At 24.9% G+C, this 22209-nt stretch overlaps 1 protein-coding gene across 5 annotated transcripts in view; it reads left to right on the top strand.

Annotated features, from left to right (window-relative positions):
- The first annotated feature begins 1941 nt into the window (after positions 1-1941).
- Positions 1942-22209, top strand: part of LOC135929066 (protein PF3D7_1417600-like) — an 86289-nt gene continuing 66021 nt past the window's right edge. For 2 of the 5 annotated variants that reach the window (XR_010572472.1, XM_065465554.1), the window contains exon 1: positions 1942-2063. The gene's annotated coding sequence lies outside the window, so the exon portion shown is untranslated. Of the gene's footprint in view, positions 2064-17829; positions 17965-18206; positions 18373-22209 lie in introns of those variants that run through there. The other 3 variants (XM_065465556.1, XM_065465555.1, XM_065465558.1) reach the window with 3 other exon arrangements.

Genomic DNA, 22209 nt, shown 5'->3' with positions numbered 1-22209 from the left:
TTTTTACCTTTGTTCTCTTTGTGTGTCTGATTTTTTGTTAGGTTTAATCCTTTGTAATTTTATTTCTCTTTTATTTGTGTTTGGCAGATTCACAACTCTTAATTAAAATTCTATTTTTTCTAATAAAATTATCGATCAAATACAAAAAAATAAAAGTAAGGAATTTTTTACTTTTCTCGTTCACTAAAAAATATTAATCGAAAATAAATATAAAGCTATTTTTTAAAAATTACAAATTAAAAAAATATATATTTATTTAATAATAATCTACGACTTATTTAATCTACTATCACGATATAATTACTAACATAGTAAATAATAAAACAAACATATTACAAGCGATAAACGACAATAAAAACTACCTAAAGAAACATTTTAATAAAATGAACACTGTTAAAACAATCCCAAGACTAAAATACCACACCATACAGAGATAATATTTCGTTAGCGAATTAATTTCAAAATTCCCTAACTACCCTAAGTACATGCTATCAACAACCTTTCTAGCTATGCCTTGATGATAATATAATTGAATTACAAAAGGTATTCAGCAAGACACTATTGATATCTCTCCTGTTTTTTGGCCTGAAGAATAACATCGAAAAACGAACATTAGATATAAAAAGAACCTCATATTTTATTTAAAAGACATAATATATATTTAGTAGAGACCGTAGCCGAAGGGAGATGGGAAATAAGAAATTTGCCTGTTTTCGTAAAACATATATAGTATATTCATAAGTCATAATATTAATTTTATTTAATATAACTGATAAGTATGACTTTAAAATATTAGTACATAATATTGCATATCTATAAATACGTAGGAACTAATTTTGTGTATGAATAAAATATAAATATATTTAGAAACTTTGTGATACTGTTTATATTTATTTGATAATTATTAAATAATAAGAAATAATTATTCTATGGGTCTAAGCCGCCTAAAAACGAATTGCATAAACTTGACCGAACTACTAAACCAATTTTAAGAATCAAACCGTCACGGTTTTATTTACACAGAGGTCAAAACCCTAAAAACCTGACATTTCTTTGTATTTTTTTATCTATTTCATAAATTTAATATTTAATTTTTATTTCAGAATATTAATTATTATAAATATGTAATGTGGTCATATATTATATTTTTTTACACAGAGAATGCCCTGCCCTCTAGATGTTAAAAAATTTTTGGACCACTTTAAGTGGCATAGCATATTTTACGTCTCTCCCCTCTTCTTTAGTTACTAGAGCTTAGGCCTGATTTATACTAGGGTTCATCTAAGTAGATGAGTAAAACAATTTTAATATTTTATTTATTAGATTATATTATATCTAATAATTTACCAATGTTTAAATATTGTTACTATGGTATAAAATATTTTAGAAATAAATATTGGAAATAATATGGCTGTGAAATTAGCTAAGAAAAAAAAATTAAATCATATTTTTAGATAAATAATTAAATTCTGATAATTTAGATAAATAATGGTAAGATAATACAGACGTGTTTATTTAGAATACAATCAATATCTAATTTTCCAAATATATATTTTCCATGGATAAAACAAAATTGGAAAGGGGATCTTTAATTGTAAAGATCACAAAATAATAAAAATAAGTTCAATTAGAGGAATTCGTGATTACCAGCTTAGAATATAAATTAAATATTATTTACGCAATTTATTATAGCGAAAAATAGATAATTTATAATAAATGATGGATTTATATATTAATTATCATATTTGATGGAATATTTATACTTTTTTTCCAATTCGCTTTTAAATATATAGAAAAATGTGGCGGCTTTTGTACAGGCTTGTTTTTATACCTACAGAATATAATCTTTAACCTTTAAAATTATATTTATATATAAAATAAAAACATATTATAACTAAAATATCACATGTCAATGTCATATTTACATCGGAATGTCAATCGCGTTAGCTTAGCAAAAGTTAAGATATCATAATTTTTACCTGTCACGCTACCTTTGCTAGTGTTTTTTTGCTAGCGTTTTGAATTTTTTTTATTGTACGGAATTCTTTTCTTTTTGATACCAGGTATTTTTTATTAATTTTATGACAATATAATAGTAAATATGTAATTATATAATTAAAATTCAAGGAATTTTCTCTTAGGGAGAAACTAGGAGGGTTGGGCATTTTTTATTGTGATTTAGATATTTAGTGCATATTACAATTATCATAAAATAACTTCTAAATAAACTCTTCCAATATGTTTAAAATATGAATTAATATATATATGATAGTAAATTTAGATAAATAGATTGTTATAAATGACTAAGTAACAGGCTCATTTTTAATTAAATTTTTACTTAATTGTATACATATATATTGCCCCTTCCCCTTAGTTATGCCCCTATATTTATACAGCTGATGTTATAATATAAATACAAAAGTTAAATTAACAATTCATTAAAAATAATGATTTATTATTAATAATATTATAATAAGCTATGTGATTTAATAATATAAAATACATATATTAAGGAATAAAAAATGTGATTGTAAGAGAGTGTAAGAAAAAATTGAAAATAATAACCAATATAATTTGATGGAAAGGAATTGTAGATTATTTGTTTTGAAAATAAATACTATTCTTAAATTTATGTTCTTATAAAGTGCTTTGATTACTATATTTGGTAATCCCGGTTCATGACTTCCCCCCCCCCCCCCCACCCTTACCCTTTTTGTCATTTTGACTAAAATATAAAAATTTATTATAAAATGGATGCTTATTGCCTTGCTGAGTACTGAAATTCTATCTTCGTGGGACTATAGCTGAAAAAATATTTGAACATGCCTTTCTGTAATTACAATAGCTTATACTATAGAGTCTAGATAATAAATAATTTATATAGTTTTTTACAGGTCTAATATTAAAGTTAGGACTAAAAAGATTTTGAATACTTGGTAGTAATTAGAGACCAGCATTGGGCCTTATTTTACAAGATCCAACCCAGTCTGAGAATAAATTTAAATTTTGTCTGTCTGATCCAATTTGTGTATTTTTTTTCTTCCCAAATCTGATCAAAAATTTTTTGAAATAGTCTTAATCCTATCCAGTTTTTTTTTGACTGTTAAAGAAGTATGATATTACAACCAAAATGTAAAAAAACTCTAAGCAATGTATAAATAAAACAATTTGTTGTTTTAATATTCATAAAAATATTTAGAAAGCATTATAATTTAAATTTTGCCAAGGTCTTGTTTTTAAAATCAAGCTTTGAATCCAGCTGAGTCTCAGATAATTCAAGTTTGACCAATACAACCTAAGTTTTGTGAGATCAGTCTGTACAGGGCTCTAATAACAATCAATAAAACATAAATAATTTTTATTTGTTAAAAGATATTTATTTTTAAATTCATAATATTATCTCAAAAATATATGAAAAAAATTTCAATTCAAAAGCAAATATATTTTTTGAAAATTCTATTAGCTTTTGTATGTTATATTTCCTTTTTGTTTTCATGTTTCTGAATTTATTTTTGGTGTAAGTCCTAGCTAATATCACACTTTAATATTTTCATTCAATTTTTTTTAGAAATAGCACACTCAAATAATTGATTATATCATAATTTACTATATATTATTATTTTTATTAATATTTTTTAATCTCTAAGTTTATTAACCCTTATAAATACCAAGCAACTAAAAAAATTATTTTATTTATATTAATTAATTTCAGGTGTTAATCTTAATCATTAATTATGCAATTTTTATGACACTTTTATCATTCATTTTATTTTTTGATGATTTAATCCTATTAATTAGTTGAGTTTTTTAAAGTTAATTATGAAAAACTTCTAGCCAAATATTAATATCAATGACAATAATTACGCTTAATTTTTAACAAGTAAACAAAACAAAATAGAATAAAAATCCACTTCAATTTTTATAGTCTAAAGTTTATTCAATAATTCATTTAGGTATGAGATAACTCAAACCTCAAAAAATTTATAAATATAAAACCTGTAAAATAATTTTAGATTTTTAAATACTTTATTAATTTTGTCTTAGAAAATATCGTTACATGCTTTTCCTTTTAATACATTATATTAGTTATATATACACTAAAAAATACAGAGAAATAAAATAAAAAATTTGCAAGCTCTGATCGAATTTTTTAATTGAAATTTATCATTTTAACCCATTTTTATAACAGTAATAAAATATAAATCATTTTCCTCCCCAAAAATTTAATTGTCATTAAAAAAAATTTTTTTATTCTTAAGTCTAGCCCTATCAGAATTTTATAAATTCTAATAAATTTTTGCTATAACTTTAAAGAGTTACTAAATAAATATAGGCATTTAAAATTTTTAAATATAAACGCTAACAATATGAATGATGTAAAATCACTACTAATAAAGGCCAGAATATTTAAAAAAATATCAAAATTAAAAGAAAGACTTGAATTGTATATTTCAATATTGAATAATTTATAATGATCCCTCCTTTTATTTTATTTTAAAATAATATAATATTGGAAATTTGGGCCATCTATATGTAAATAAAAATAATTTATCTTATTATGTTAAGAACACTTTATGTATAAAGAAGCTATCGTTGTAATATAAGTAATTTTTTATTTATATTGGTAATAGATATTTTATTTTAAAAAATGGAATAGTTATAATAAATTTTAAATGAATGAATTCATTGTTATATTCGTAATTATGGTAATTATGACATTTATTTCATGTCTTTTATATTATAAATATATTTTCACATAATTCTAGTAGGTGAAATTTAAAGTTTGTCAAAGTTAATTATTACTGAGACAAAATTAATTAAATTGTGGACGAAACTAAATATTTGCTAATCAAGGCCGCCGGGTCGGGCTTAAATTTTTAAAAATGTTATCATTACATTTTGTCAAATAGACTGATATATTTTAAAATTCTTGCAAGAAACAAGGCGCTAATATCTATCCCTTTCGCGCCCAGCGAGATCATTTGTCATCAAAATTTTTAATCAATTAATTTTTATATTTAAAGAAACTAATGGTTGGTACTTAGAGATATTAATTTATAAAATAGTTATTATTTCGTATTTTATCATTAACCTGTCAAAATTATTATTTTATATCAAAATGTCAAAATCATTATTTTATTATCAAAGTACAAATATTTTTTGTTCATGGGAAATATTCCGGATGCGAAAGGGATATTTAAATAAATTCGAGTCAGGACAGGCTGACAGATAATTTTTACTAATTCGGGTTTTTTGGGACAAACAAAAATTCGTTTGGGATCGAGTCTGGCAAAGTTTTTTAAAAAAATTTCAGACCGGGCTTAAAAAATTAGGCCCCATCCAGTTCACTAGTCGAAACCATGAATAGTAAAAAAAATTTGAAGCAAAATTAATACAAACGCTGTCTAATTTAATAATATATCATAATCAATTGTTTTTATTTAAAATTTAATAATGTGATCAATTGTTTTTTTTATTCAAAATTCATTAATAATGTAATCGAATTTTCTTTAAAATTTAATATACATAATTTTATAGAATTTGAAACAAAATATAAATCCATTTCGGACAATCAAAGATAAACCTCAAATCACATTTACTTCACCATAAAAACGGGCAAAGATATTTATGTATGAAATGAACTAGTTAAAATTATTGATGTAAAAAAATTACGATGAAATTCAAATTTTATAGGATGGGCAGAAGATATAAATATTTTTATAAGTGTTACCCATATTTGCGAATTTTAAGTTCCCTAGCCATCTTTATAATCTTGAAGAGCGTCGCAACTCTTTAAATTAATTGTTTTGGGTTAGGGTTATAGCTGCAGTTATAATAATTTTTTTCTTGTAAAAAATTTTAATTTTCGTAAAATTATTAATTTTGTAAATATAATAGATAAATTAAAATTCATGAAAGATATTTATTACCTATTTTCGGTTTTTCATTAAATTTTGTTTTTTTGACGCCATAATAATTCATTTTGCGATAAATTATATGTACGTCCAGTAGTCGTTGATGGGCTAACTATTATTAAAATATTATTTCTTGGTATGAAAAGGAGATTTTGTGCCGCTGGATAAACAAAAAAATTACTGGTCCTTGGGTGAAGAAAATTAATTTTTATTTAATCTATAATTACATTCACTTCTTTTACAAATCTTAACCACCAATCGTTTTCATACACACAGGTTACATATCCTCTAATCTCATCACTTAACAGATCCTCACGTGGATATACTATATTCTCCACAATAAATGTCTGCGAATTAAAATATGGTTTAGTTGAGTTTAGTTAAACCAATCGGAAACACTGCGTGAATTTTTTGTGTACCAGATATTTAGATAGATATACTAAATCTCACACTTAGCCTTATCTCTTCTTCCTCATATTCTGGTATGGTGGCATAAAAAAAATTTATACCTTTTATATGCTCTTCCGCATATTTATAAAATTGTAAAGGTGTAATTATTTGATCAATATAAGGTCCTTGTTTGCCTTGGCAACTAACCTTTTTACTGTTATGCCGTCGCAGGCACTTTTACCATGTGCCTTAAGAAAAAATAGCCATTCTGCTTGAACCAAAATCGATTTCCTGATAACAAACAGTCATGAAGTTTTTCCTATTTTTATATTGCGCTGCTGAACCATCAGAAAAGTAGTGAATTTTTTCTGGTGAAATGTCGAATTTAATTTAAAAAAATGAATCAAATGCGATTGGACTAAATGGAATGAAACAGTAGTATGAATTAAGGATTCCGATATTACCACAAAACTTAGGTTGTTTATTTGATCTCCTATTTTATAATAAATTGAGAATGGATGCAACGTAACTTGCGAAATGATAACCCTGAACTTCGTCTTGGAAAATAAACGAATAATTTCTGAAAAGTCACAAATAATTAGATCAGTGATTATTTTTTAAACTGTTATTAAGGTTATTGTGAAATGAACTTTGTTTGTTATGATATTCATTTTATCAAAAAAATAATTAATAAATTTGTCTGAAGATTGAGAAATAGTTTCCAGAGTTGTTCTATCTAACGAAACCCACTGTTTAAACGAAGAGATATATCGATTATTTTTTATAAATAATTTTTCGATGCGTTCTTTTAAGAGTGACGAGTCAGGACACTGCAGTCACCAAAATAACAAGTGGGTAACGGGGTATTGCAAATTATTCTGCCTATAACATCTCTATAAGTTGTTAATATATCCTCACCATTTTTAGTCAATGTTGCTAATTCACAGCCTAAAATCATAAAGTTTAATATTCTGGTGTATGCTACAAACGCATACACTATGTGTTCCGCTAGCCCCTGCGAATATTCAATTTTTTGGTCTTAAGCTAGCAAATTTCGAAAATCCAATTGTTATGTTTGAATTACTCTCCTTAAAATGATTATATAATTCTTTTAAATTATTAAGAACTAACCTTTTTTGAGCGTTCACTGTTCACCCTTTTCAATGATAGATATGCAATCTTTTTTTCCTGGTGGTAATACCCTACTAACTTCATCACTGCAAAATTTTTTTTAACAATATCAATTGTTTTTTGATTGAGATATTTTGCAGGCTTTCGATTTAGAGTTGAAAGAATCCCCTTTTCTTCTAAAATGATTATGGAATTATATGCCATATGATATGTAGCGTTGAATGTCGTTTTTATTTTATTTGTGCTCCAATTAGGAGGCAGAATGGTCAGCAATTGATATTTTTTATTTTTAGATAAATTAGGATATTTTAATTTCATATTATTGAGTATATCATTATTGTCTTTTGTACCCGATTCTGGATTTTTAATTATTATACTTTTGATATTTTCGCTACTTTTTTTGGTTCGGTTACTTTTTTTTCTTAATAGGAGATATTCCAATTTCGTTTAAAGTTATATTGATTGTATCTATTGATGTGGATGCTATGGTGATATTATTTACATATTCGCTATAAGAATTTATAATTTCAATATTTTTTTGTGACAATCGTTTACGACATTTATCGCAAATTTAGTGTTCCGCCTCAATGTTTGGAAATTATGTCATCCACATCATGACTTTACGCAGGTTCTTTTCATAATTAAAGTGTTTAGATTCTTTAAAAGGATTTGCGCATTTAATTTATACATTATAAATAATTTTAAGAAAAAAAAATAATATCATTTGTAAAATAAAAATTAATTAATATTAGGGCAGGTGCATGAAAACTTGCTTTTATCTTTCAACAATTAATAATTATATTTTGTAGGAGATATCGGAATCTTAACTATCTTTTTAGGAAATTTAATCATTTATTATAAAAACAACTAATTTCTACAAGTTATCAATATAGTAACAATAATAAGTAAGCCTGTCAAACTATCTATAAAATATTTTTTATGATATTAATGCTGGAAAATCTTATTATTTATGTTTAAAAATGGAAAAAAGTTTAAAAAATAATAATCTTAGCAAAACTTATCATTTTATAAAGGAACGATATTTATTTTTTGATTTTTTAAATCGCAATAACTAAAAAATCCGTGGCTGTCCCAAGTTTAAATTTTTTTATGAATAGATATAATATAAGGTTAGAGAATAAGAAAATATTAAATTCAAAAAATTTGGAAAGCGAAATACCTCGAGTTTGCATGTTTCAAATTCATAACGTAAATAAAAAACGCAACAATATTATAAAAAAAACCCTTAATATTTAATAAAAGGCCTTTAAAAGAGTTACAAAATGACTATAACTTATATTTTTTAACTATCTCAATTTTAAAAAATCATATTTTTCGAAAAAGGTCATTTTTGGCTATTTGATCATTGGTATCTCAGGAACCATGAGTACTAGGAGGCTAAAATTTTGGATGCGATGTTTACTAATGATATTCTTTCAGTATGCAAAATTTTATCGAAATTAAAAAGGTCGGGCCGAATAGTTATCAATTTGGTATGGAATTACCCATATAAATTCAATTATTTTTTAAATATTAATAAGCTATTTATTTATTAATTAAAATTCAATAAAAATGAAATATTATTTTATTAAAATTTATGCAATGTTATATGTTGAGCCGAGTTTTAAATTGGTTTTTCATCTAATCAGTTAAAATATTAAACATCAAGTTTTTATTTCTTTTTATATTTAAAATTTCTTTGTAAATCTTATAAGTCATAATATTCATTCTATAGGTATATGATAAAAAATAGTTTTTAATATTGGATTCCATGAAATTGATCACCAGGAAGATAATTGGACAAATATTTTTAAATAATATCCAAAATTACTATTTTTGAAAAATTTACTAAATTAAAAAATATTTTTATAAAATACAATACCCCGCTTCCCTTTAGTGCTCTTGGGTTTTAGGGGAGAAGCGTGGATGTTTGTTAGATTCATATTTTGAAAATTTATTACTTTTAAAAGTTAATAAAAGATTAGAAATATTTTGATACATCATTTAATATAAATAAAACTTTTAATAAAAAAATATGATTTTGTTTCGTGTAGTTTAAAAAATGAAAATCAAAAGAGCGGCTTGGAGTGGCACTCCATTACTTGGAGAGAGAGCTAGCTCCTTTTAAAAATTTAGTAGCGGGAGCGGCAGCTAGCTACTTTTAAAAAGGAGCGTTAACAACTCTGAAATGACTTATGTTATAGTATAGTTAAATAATATATGTTATATTAAAAAGTATTTAAGATGAGTAGAAGTATGTAGTTAAGTGATACAACATCGCTTCATTTGAGCCGATTTTTAAAAATGGCTAACTCAATATTTTAACCAAAATAATATTTAATTGGTGTCCAAACCTTTCATCTATAATCATAATCTTGAAGCTTGCATAACATTTTTATTGATAAAGTATTAAGTTAGCTGTTTTTAAAAACCGACTCAAATAGGACGAATTTACATCACTAGATGTATGCATTAAAAATTAAAACGATTAGTATGTTTACATATACAAAATTAGATATGGTATCGGATCATTAATCGCCCGATATCAATTTAATATCAGTAATATCCTATCTACCGGCCTCTAAAAAGTGGTATCGGTTACCCCGATATGCCGATATCAATGTAATATATGATTGGATCGGTCTCCAAAAAGTGATATCGATACTAGTGATCTGCTTCGGGCCTAATTTTTCAAGCCCATCTGAATTATGGAAATATTTTATAAAAGACAAAGATAATTTTGCAAAATGCGTTATCTGCGGAATCATCTGAGTCTGCTTTCAGTATGGCAGGGGATATAGATAGTCCATATCATATAACCTTATTGCCAGAAAATCTAGAGGCTCTCATATTTATTTTAAAAAATCTAATATATTATAATTTTATATAAATATTATCATCTTATAATTCATACCAACATAAAATGAATTTATTAAATATATATTTTTTTAATTAGAGTTAATTGTAGAAATAAAAAAATTAAATAAATACATAATTCGATTTTTCCATAAAATATATTGATTTATATTACATTTGGTTTGTGAGGGTTGGTGAAAAATCAGTATAAATATCGGATCGGTTTTAAAACAATATCGGATCGGATCGCTGAAAAATATTTGGTTCGGCACAGCCCTAATATAAACGAGCACTTAGTGTTCAACACATTTTTCCCTCGGCTAAACACACGTTCAACTGGCGCAGAGGATGGGAGGGTTGTATTATATTTAATAAAAAAAAATTTGATATAGAGAATTTTTCAAAAATATTTAAAGAATGTTCTTTATTTTCAAAATTTTTTATTAGATCATCTTCACAAAAATCTTCATTCAGATCCTCATCATTCGAGAATTTAATTTGAATTCATATTTTTACTTTCATATGTTTTTTTAAAGTTGAGCTGCCATACATCGAGGTTCAAATATAATTACATAATCTATACTTATAAAGTGTAAGGGTTAATTTAAATAATCTTCATCTGAAGAAATAAGTACTATAGACATTTATAATATTAAAGAATATTAATTAACATACCTTGATGGATTCAATATTAATTAGATTAACAATCTTAACTGTATAAAATTTAGCAACAAAAATATTAATAATAAAAATGAATAACTTTAGTGGCTGATCTGAATTAAAAATTTGGCATAAATTATTAATAAATTAAAAAATATATAAAAATTTTACAAAAATTTTCTATATTTTTTTTATAATAAATAAAAAAATTAAAAAACACACGTTACTCGTTACCTGAAAAAAGTAACGAATGTCTTTTATCTACGTTACTTTACACAAGTTTTTAGTGAATTTCCATGATGTGACATCATCCAAGGTAATTCAGATTTAAGCCAAAATTTTTATGAAAATGGCATAAGCCATCTATAAATTTTTTTAAAAAAATCACAAATATTAATTAGCTTAATATTTTTTTTATCGATATATAGGAGAAAAAGAATATGCACCTAATAACATAGCTGATAATCCCGATTAGGGTTAGCAAAGAAATTTTTATTTTGATTTAAATCACAATTTTTTTAATTTAAATAGCGATGAAATACTAATATTTCAATGAGAGAAGTGCAGATTTAGTTTCATACATATCATATTTTTTTTAACTTTAATATAATATTGCCTTGCAAGTAAAAAGTTAAGGCTTAAAGGACCTGGTTAAGAAATTGTTGAAAAAATATATATTGATAAATTATGGGGTAATTTGATATTTTGTCAAATAATAATCCGGCTGTCAATCAAAAATTCTATGATATGTGCATTAGAGATCTGCAATGCCCAGGCCTGGTTATTTTATATCTGAAATTTTTTTATTTGGGTCAGGCTGGGCAAAAAAATTATTGATGAATTCTGATATATGATAGAAGAGATCAGGGTTGTGAACCCGGTAAAAATAGTAAACGTATTCGGTTCAAGATTAAAAAAATAAGCGGGTTCGGTTCAGGTGAATTGAACCCAGGTTTAATTCCCAGGTTCAATTCCCAGGTTCAGCTCGAGTTTAGTAATATTTGAATTGTAATAAAAAAATGATTTATATATTAAAAACTAAATGACATACATTCGGCATGAAAAATTAAATTTTTATTTATAGGCAAAATATATTTAAAAATTAATATCTTCCAAGAGTTGTTCGCTCATCCGGCGATGAAAGAATGAATTTCAAATGTGAAAAAGATCTTTCAACGCTAACTCATGTTAAATATATTTATATGAAAATATGATTGTGTTGCAGGAACAGCAAATAAGGTTTTGGATAAAATATATATAAATCAGGGTGCTGCATAGGAGATTATTAAAAATGAAAATATTTTTCATCTCCAATCTTTTAAAATCGCCAAATCCATCATATACTTTTTTCTGCAATAGTTTGCCCTTTTTTAAGTAATTTCTCCTCCCTTTCTTTAAGCTGTATCAATTTCTTTAAATCATCTTGTTTAACTTCGTCCAAACTATTATCATTATATAAAGTAATATCCGTGATATTAAGAATTTATACTGTTTATATTTAAATAAATTGAAAATTTAAAATCTCATTTGAATAATTAATATTTGTAATTTACATTATATAAATATCTTAATATATGATTATAGTTATAAAATTTACTGAATCCATGGTTCAAACAAATTTATGGGTTTGGTCTGGGTTTTAAAAGATTTTTTAAATGATTCAGGTTAAGGTTCAGAAAACCAAAAACGAGGTTTTCTACTCCGGGTTCGGTTCGAACCCTGAAAGTGATAATCCATGATTTTAATGTTTTTAATTTTATCACTCCTCTATATTTTAGACGATAAATTATTCGGGTAGTTTTTTATTAAGAAATTGGGAGTAGAAAAAACATTTGGTAGATATATTAAATTTTTGGGCAGTTAATATTTAATTTTGAAGTTATTTATTGATTCGGGTAGAATTTAAAATATATAAATAGTTGTAAAATAATTAGGCAGGTATTTTAAATTTTTGGTCAGTTAATAAATAATTTCCCAGTTTTTATTTACCTGGGAAGTTTTAATTTTTTCACTATTTTTTTGGATGTAATTTAGTAAAAAAAAAGGAAGTCTTCTTTATATGAAGATGTAACATGATACATCTCAAATTCTCAAAATTCCTAGGATGTAAAATTAGAAATAGAGACGTTATTTAAATATGCTCTCCCAAAGATCAAACATTTTTAGAATTCTCCCTCTTTTCCTTTTTCGCATCTATCACATCCACGCAGATGCTATGGAACGACTTTCCATTACTTCTATTAGGGACAACTGATCAGAATTCTCACTTCCATTAATATAGAATCGCCATAACTCAAGGAGAATCATCAGATTATTACAAATTTCTATTTAATTTTTTTAAAACAATTCTTGTTAATATTTTATTCGCTGATTGGTCAAATGAAATATCATTGCATTGGCATTCTCTCAAAACAGCAACCCTACCCTGTTATTAAGAAAGAAAAAGGTTAGGATTTCTATAGCAAGCCTTTAAGTTTTATTTTTGATTTTACATGTGTATGTATAAATTGAGGATAAATTTTGTCTAGTCTAAACCTTTGCCCTTCAATTTTTAATTAATTAATGTTCATTGAACAGCAGTATTTTAGCTAATGTTACCATCAATTTAGATACACTCCTAAATTTTTATTTAGACATACCATCACTTGCAAGCAATTTAATTATTCTTCGCATATAAATTTTAAAATTTTTGGTGAAATTTTAATTATATTTTGCTTGTAAATTTTGACATTAATAATAATAATATTCATTTAAATATATGCCAATTTTAATCCTCAGACGTGTTAATTTTTTTTAAATTTTAATTTTCAAACAATAAATTTATCATATTCACTTTCTTCTATCTCTTAGCTCTGTGCACGCATTGTTTATCATAATAGATTTTTTAATAGTCACTTATAAAAAAAATTAAAACTATAATACCTGTTTTCAATTCCACCAGCATTTATTAAGGCACTTTAATATTATATATATATATACACCTGATGGAATTTATTACGTTATAGTACGAACGACGTTGTGCTCAAATAATTAACCTTACAATCTTTTGTTTTAAATTTTTAATGCATTATAAAAAAAATGTAATAAAATTAAAACTGTTTAAATCGAAATCATCCTACTATTTAAAATGATGTAACGAATAAACCTTTAATATATATTATATAAAATAAAAATGTTTTTTTAAAACTTCAGTGATGAAAGAAAGAAGGAAGGAAAGAAATAAGAAAAATTTTTATCTTTTCACATATTTTTTTTATTTTTAGCCTAATCTCTTTAAAAACAATTTTTGTAAGCAAAATATAATATATAACATTAGCTTATATTTTTTAAAACGGGTCATTTATAATTAGGGCTGGGCCGATCCGCATTTTCACTGATTCGATATTACTAAAAACTGATCCGATATTTATAGTGATTTTTATTTACCATCTTTCTTTATATCAATCTCATAAAATTATCAATATTTTCTATTTTAAAAAAACCTAACTAATTTTCACGAGTGATTAAGTGTATTTTATTTTTTTATCCATCGTATGTTAATAATCTTATTTAAAATATTTACAGTGTTTATGGGTGAATGTATTGTTGTTAAACTCCATTTAGTCGATTTTTAAAAAGGGCTGAATCAAGATTTTCGCCAAAATACAATTACCTGTGAGCCTCGAAATTTCGCTAATAAAAATCCAAACCTTTCTGCTATCTGTGGGCAAAATCAATAACATTGAATAATTTTTTGGCCAAAATCTTGATTTTAAAAATTGGCAAAATCGAGCCGTTTAACAACATTAGCTGAATATGATTCGTTAGATATTTTAAAATTCTTATCTTGTTGCAGTAATTTAACAAAACTAGTATAAAATTGTTAACTATTTTTTTAAACATTACAACCAACAAAGTGTATTTTAGTTCCTTTCATTAATTTATTATTATGAAATTTATTATCACTCATCATTATAATTATAATTATTGATGAATCAACATTATATTTTAAAATACCCCCTCCCCATTGTATGAGAAATTTTCCTTGATTAATAAATTTAAAAACAGCCTGAGAAAATAAATTCTGCCAAATCAATATCATTAGACTTACAATTAAGCTCATCACACCACATTTTGGTTCTCCATGTAAATAATTTTTAAATCAAAAAAATGTAGGGTTTCATTGTTTCATTTAAAAAAATTCTTATATGGGATGGGAGACCAAAATGATATGCCACTAGTTTGCAATGCCTGAAGATGCATTTTAATGAATGAATTGTCTGTTTAGGTAAGTATTGTATCATTGGTTTGAACTAAGGCTGTGCCGATCCACATATTTTTGACTGATCCTGATAATTTCTGATGTTGGTTCAAGATCCGAAACCGATCCAATATTTATACTGATTTTTCATCACCCCCTTTGAACCAAATATAATTAGGAAATCAATATTTTTTATGCAAAAAATCGAATTGCATTTAATTTAAATTTTTCATTTCTACAAAGACACTAATCAAAAAAAATTATTTTATAATAGATAAAAAAAAATATTTAATAATATATCCACTTTATAATTAAAAAATTCTAATATTTAATATATAATAGATTTTTTAAAATAAATATGAGAGCCTCTAGATTTTCTGGCAATAAAATAATAAAATTGGCATTCATTATTTAAAAAGATTTAAAATAAACAAAACTTTGGGTGTTCCCTTCTATTTTTATAAAAAAACTTTTAAAATACTATAAATCTATTTTAAAAAATAAATAAAATTTAGGGGGTGTTGTGCATTTGCATTGTTAACATAAAATAAAATAACAAAAAAAGTAAAAAGATCGGATCGGTTTATTTTGGGAAAACGCTTAATATCGGTGCCGATCTGATATTCAATATCGGCACAGCCCTAGTTTGAACATAAGCTGGCCATTACTATTGTTAATTTTTGAAAATCGACACCTAAAAACAAAAATTTGTTGCTATATATTTACTTTCTTTAATTTTAAAATTGTTTTTGGAATGGTTCAAATTATTTCTTATATTAATTTTAAAAAATCTTTCCACAAGGAATACTAGTTTGAATCTTTTTTTAAATTCAATTTATTTATTTATCTTTAATAATCAGGCAAATAATGATCTATTTGAAAAATAATAGAGCTGTAAACAATTTAGTTTTGAAAAATATTTATGCAACTACTTTAATTAGTATCTTTTACAATTACTGATTGAAAAGATCAAAGCTCATGCCTCCTCCGACCTTTTATTTTTAGTACGGGACGCGCATATCATTGGGTGGATCGGCATATCTTTAATCCTAACTCAATACTTTATTTATATTCTTTATAATTTTTCCTTATATCTTAATTTATCAAAATTTTTCTTTAAATAATTTTCGGTCAAATTTTGAAATTTAGTATTTTAAAGTTTCAGAGCATTTTGAAAAAATGAATCATCTATTACAAATACTCATTAATTAAGAATTTATCATGCTTTATTTTGATGGTTTTTTTTAAAGACTGTTCATTTGAATCATGCCTATGTAAATGTCTGATTGTAGTTATTTTGCAAAATTTTATCTGGTTTTTTTTGGGTGAACAGATATTTAGTAAATTGTCTTTTTTATTTACTTACTTGCTATTACACCGGATTAGTTTTTTTAAAAAAAATGCATCTTAAAAATATATATAATTTATTAATATATTAATAAAATAGAAATATTACTTCACGTTGACTGTAGTTGTTTGACTTTTAAAATAGTTAGACAAATAATCATTTAGTTTTTTTAACCTCCAATTTCAGAGATTTACCAACATAACCGATACCAATGGCTTATACTTTTAATTTACTTTTATAAATAATTGAAATTATAATTATAATATTGGCGAATTTTATCTCTGCTTTTTAGAAAATTTTTTGATATCGGCCTCGTGTTAATCAGGCTAGAAAGATGTTAGCGGTTTTATCTCTAATTTTTAAGTTGAGTCTTTTGTTCGTGGATCATCTGTTCTTTTATGCCTTGTTATTATTTTAGAAATGCTTTCCTCCATTTAAAAAGCGCGCAAAAATACAAGAGAAAAAAAAATGAATAAATTATTTCTCAAAAGATGTAAATTATTTTATATAAATTTTTTTTAAAAAACCTTATTCCATCTTGTTAACCTTGTTTGAAAGACATCTCCTTCCTTAGAACTCACATTTTTGACAGACACGTCTTAGGGGGCGCATCCGTCGCTGACGAATGTTTGCCATTCTCTACTCACTAAAATAAAAAGAATTATTTTTTTAAATTTTCATTGTAAAAAATTGTCTATAAAAATATATGAATCCGAAAAATGTGACTTTTTTAATACATGTTTGCCCAGGTAAATTATTAAATAATATCAATATTTACTTTTTTATTTTAATTGAAAATTTTTGTTTATAAAACATATTAAAAATATCAATTACCTTTACCTGCAATTTTTTTTATATAATCAACAAGAAATATTTAACTACTCTTATAAATTATAACCTTCTCCCGCTTTAAAATTTTGAATTCGAATGGCACGCCCATGATCTCGAACGTTTATACTATATAATTTATTGGTTTTTCTGTTCGATCTCATCAAAAAAGTGGTGAGTTTTTTGAATTCTGCCATTTATGATATCACCATGTTCGGTCTCTGTAGAGAATTTTAAGTAATTCAAAATTATCTAAAGATTTTTATTATATTTATTTATTTTTCCCCATTTATTTGTTATTTATAATATTTAATTTTAAATTTCTTTATTATTTTAAATATTATTAGTTATAATATAACATACATTTTGAAAATAAAAGAAAAAAACACGAATAAAATAATTTTAAAAAAGAATGTGGAAAAGAATTGATTTTTTAAATAATTAAAGAGTTTAAAATGAATATAAATTCGTCAAAAAAAAATCATTCAACATGCTATTCATTTAAGCCGAAATCCAATATTTCTTTGGCATTTTTGGTTATTCATATGAAATCTCATATTCATATTCGTTAGAGATGAATTTCGTATTTTTATCAAGTTTGTATGATATTTTTTTAAATTGCTTATTCCTCCACAATCTCGATTTAACTATATAAATAAAATAATAAATATAAAAGGTTTCCATATCAGATCTGTGATTTATTTCTGAATCACGACCCGATGATTAGCCACAAACTCCTATCATGGAAAAAATATTATTTTTATTATTAATTGTGAAATTAACAATTTCTCAAATTATTTTATATAAAAAATATATATTTTATATTTACTATTTTAAGAATCAATTATCGAAATTAGTTAATATACAATATGATGACAGAGCAGTGTGATTTAGAGCACTTGCAGATCTGACCCTGCATTGGTCAAAAATCGAATATATATTTCCTCCCCATCAGCTCATTAAAAATTAGCAATCCTCCCGCACTCCGGTTCGACAGAGTTAAGGTTAAATCAAAATGTTTATATTATACAAGATTTCACCCTAAATGAAAAGCAGGAAAACGTTATCATTTACAATGATAAAAGGGTTATTTATAAAATTTAAGCTTGTATAAAATTTACCACTGTGATAAAATAAATTTTAAGATTTGTTGCCAGAATCCCCCCCCCCCACACTTTAATTTATCTGATTTTGTCATTAAATTATAAGTCAATTATCCTAAATGTTTAACTTGTGAAATATTTATTATCATCCTTATTATTTTTAAAATTAGATATGGCTACTTGTAAAAATTAAAATTCACCTACCAAGAAACACTGCAAATTGTATAAGATTTCTGGGATCATAAATAAAATGAAAGCATTATAAAGTTTAGCTTCTCTATTTTAAAGAATGGCAAAACTTAGATTTTAGCCGAAACCCTCAGTTTTTAAAAAAAATATAGATTAAAATAGAAAACAAATAAATAATTCATGTCTCGGTGCTTGGCATTTTTTTTCCTGCACACGCCTGTAAGATTAAAATTCGTCGATTTATAGCCATTACACTCAGCTATCATAATAAAATATTATGACAGAAAAGGAAAAAGAATCAAATATTCGATAACTACAAATTTGAATTCTTTTCTGATTTTTTTTAACATTCGGTTTCCAAACTATTTTTTAAACAAATCTTTTGTGGGGATTTTTTTTTATCAATTCGTAATTATAATAAAAATTAAAAATAATGTAGATTTTATTGTTTTATTTTTTGAAATTTCCATTTTATTTTACAGCTGTTTAATAAAAATATTTTAGTGGATTGAAAATTCATGCAAAAATTTTTTTTAAATTTTGTGAAATTTAACATAATTTTGTACAGTATATATGAATATATGACCTGCTTATAACGTTTCCCAGCAAGCCAGAAATTTAAAAATTATAACTGGGAATATTAAAAGCAGATTGGAACCGGGACGGACCAGAACCTGGAACTCTGAAAATTTAAGAAATCGGAAGTAAAACCATTTTAAAATTTCCTGAAACAGGTTCTATTAATAGTGCAAATTATTTATAGGTTTATTGTTAAAATCATTTTAATTTTTTTTGGATTATTTTAATGAGAGTTTGAAAGCTGAACCAAAATTAACCTCGTAAACCTATCAAATTTTAAAAGTCGGAGTCGCTTTTTAAAAAATATTCTAACCCAGAACCCCTTTTCGCCCAGGTTCCAAACTCTAGATAAAAGAATTAAAATGAGACAAGAAACATTTTAAATTAAATCAACATTTATGGCAAATTAAATATAAATAAAATGAGAGAATAGCCAAAAGTGAAGCCCCTAGCCATCTGCGGAATATATTAAATAGATGTAATAAAATATAACTTAAGTATGTTACTATATAGCGGATCTTTGTCGTAAATAGGAAACCTTTGTTAGGATAAGTGTTGTTTAACCAATTAACTTTGGCCAGCTCTAAAACAGCTTAGCCAACTTTTTATCATAAAAAAATAGTGTCTATCATTAAGTTGAAGCTTAACTTAGTTTAAGTCAATTTAGGCAAAAATCTTGACCAAGCTATATTGGAATTTGTCAAAGTTAGGTGATAACTCTAGTTACGATTATCGATTCTAAAATGTTATTGAATGCCTTAGTTTAGTTCATAGAAGAAAAATTGCCAACCTAATATCTTAAGGCCATCACAACTATGGATATAATAATTTTTTAATTCTCGGGTAAAACACTATACTGGAGCAAAGGTATCAACTCAGGAAGATCAATCCCTAGGTGTTTTATCGACGCCACAGAGTCCAATCGTGGGATGTAATGAATACAGGCTGATTTTGAGGCACGTCATATACATCATTTATAATGCAGTGAATGATGGTGAGCTTATCAAATCTTTCAAAATATGGAATTTCTAATAATTTGCTCAGTCCGATGTCTCAAAACCATTACCGGGTTTATTTAAGAAGAATTAAGAATAACTAATGAAAACTTCAAATACAAAGATAGCTGGCCACAATTCCTTAATCTTTAAACTCTTATTAATTAAACATCGGAATTGACTGTATAATATATTGACAGTTCTTTCATATATTCTGGCGTTATAATTAATAAAATTAAATACTGTTATTTAAAATAGTTATCTCCTTCGTAGAGTTAATTTGCGCTCCGATTCCCTATAAAATTAACTTAGAAAAATACGAATTGAATTGAATATTTGCATTATTCATATTTTCCAATCAAATAACATATTATTTGTATTTCTACGAATAACAAAAATGTTATATTCGGACTTGTCGAATACTCGATTGAAAAAGTAAATTCTTTAAAAATATTAAAAAAAAAATAATAAAAAAATAGATTCTTTAAAAAGTGACTCCTAGGAAAATTTCTAATAATTTTGAAAATTAGAATTTTAAATAATTACGAATAATTAGATAAAATATTATTTGATGAATAATATATTTTCCTTCTTCATATTCGATTAAAATTTTCGACTTCGAATAATTTTTGGTTCACTATAAATATCAATATTTTTATATGTATTCTTAAATGCGTTCTTTTATATCGTGATCGTGAACCACTTCGTTTAATTTTGACATTGAAAAATTTCATCATTTATTTATATATTAAATTATAGAAAAGTCTTCAATGGGTAAAGAAGGGCAATTGTCAGGCTCACACCTTAGACTGGATAGTGGGAGTTTTTATTTATATTTCTATCTCGTTCCAACCCGATCTATAGCCCTCACTATGTGGTTAATATTTTATAAGACATGCTGATCCATTTGTCCCCCCCCTCATAGTGATTTTAATGATTATAGTAGTGATCTGCACGGGCTTAATTTTTCAAGCCTCGCCCGGCCCGAAATTTTTTCAAAAAAGTTTTACCCGGCCCTGCCCGAATCCGAAAATTTTTTTAAAAAGTTTTACCGGCCCGGCCCGAATATATTTAAATATAGAAATTAATTTTTACAATTACTCAAAATAATCGATATATGCTATATGGGGTCTAGTTTCTATAAATAAAATCAAATATTTTTATTTTACATAAAAAATTCAACAAGTCCGAAGTCCGTCTTGCAGATCTCTATTTAATAGATAAAAATGCTCTCTTTCAAAAGTATTATTTGCATTTTTTATTCTCAATTTATGGCAATAAAATTAAATATTAAATTTTTTTACGTGTAAACTTTTATTATTATTAATAGTTTCCTGAAATACGTTATAATAAAGCATTTGAAAATATAATATACGACTGAGGAACAAAAATTAGGATTTAGATAAGGAATATTTATATTTAATATAGATGACATTAATAAATTGTAAAATATAAAAATAAATATTATAATTATTTCTTTAATTCGTTAAAAATAACCTATAAAAAAAGAAATTTGTCACATACCTTAAATTTTTGAATTATTTTTTTATAATTCCTTGTTTATTATTATAATTTATTTGTTGTTATTTTTTTGCGTCAATTGATCTTGGAAATAATGAAGATTTATTATACTTAACCATCGTATTTTTTTTAATCTTGGTTTTCTGCCTTGAAAGTTGAAAGGTTAATACTTAACAATAAATGATTCGAAACATACTTATTTTAAAATATATTTAAACTTTCTTCTTTCTACTATTAAAGGACTTCCCAAAAAATTTACATAATTATTATGTTTTTAAAAAAGTATCATATTTAATATTGAGTACAAAGCTCTTTATTTTATTTAAATGATGTAATCTACTTCTGTATATGAATAAACAAGTAGACAGACACTATAGTTTGAAAAAAATAAATATGCATGATAATACATTTGCAATATCATAGCGCACGCGCTCGCCAAATTAAGTGATTGAAG

The sequence above is a fragment of the Gordionus sp. m RMFG-2023 genome, chromosome 4 (genome assembly GCF_954871325.1).
Source record: "Gordionus sp. m RMFG-2023 chromosome 4, tfGorSpeb1-WG-v2, whole genome shotgun sequence".
In the NCBI taxonomy this organism is placed as follows: domain Eukaryota; kingdom Metazoa; phylum Nematomorpha; class Gordioida; order Chordodea; family Parachordodidae; genus Gordionus; species Gordionus sp. m RMFG-2023.
The sequence above is the reverse complement of the archived record's forward strand: the minus strand, read 5'-3'. Positions and strand labels throughout refer to the sequence as shown.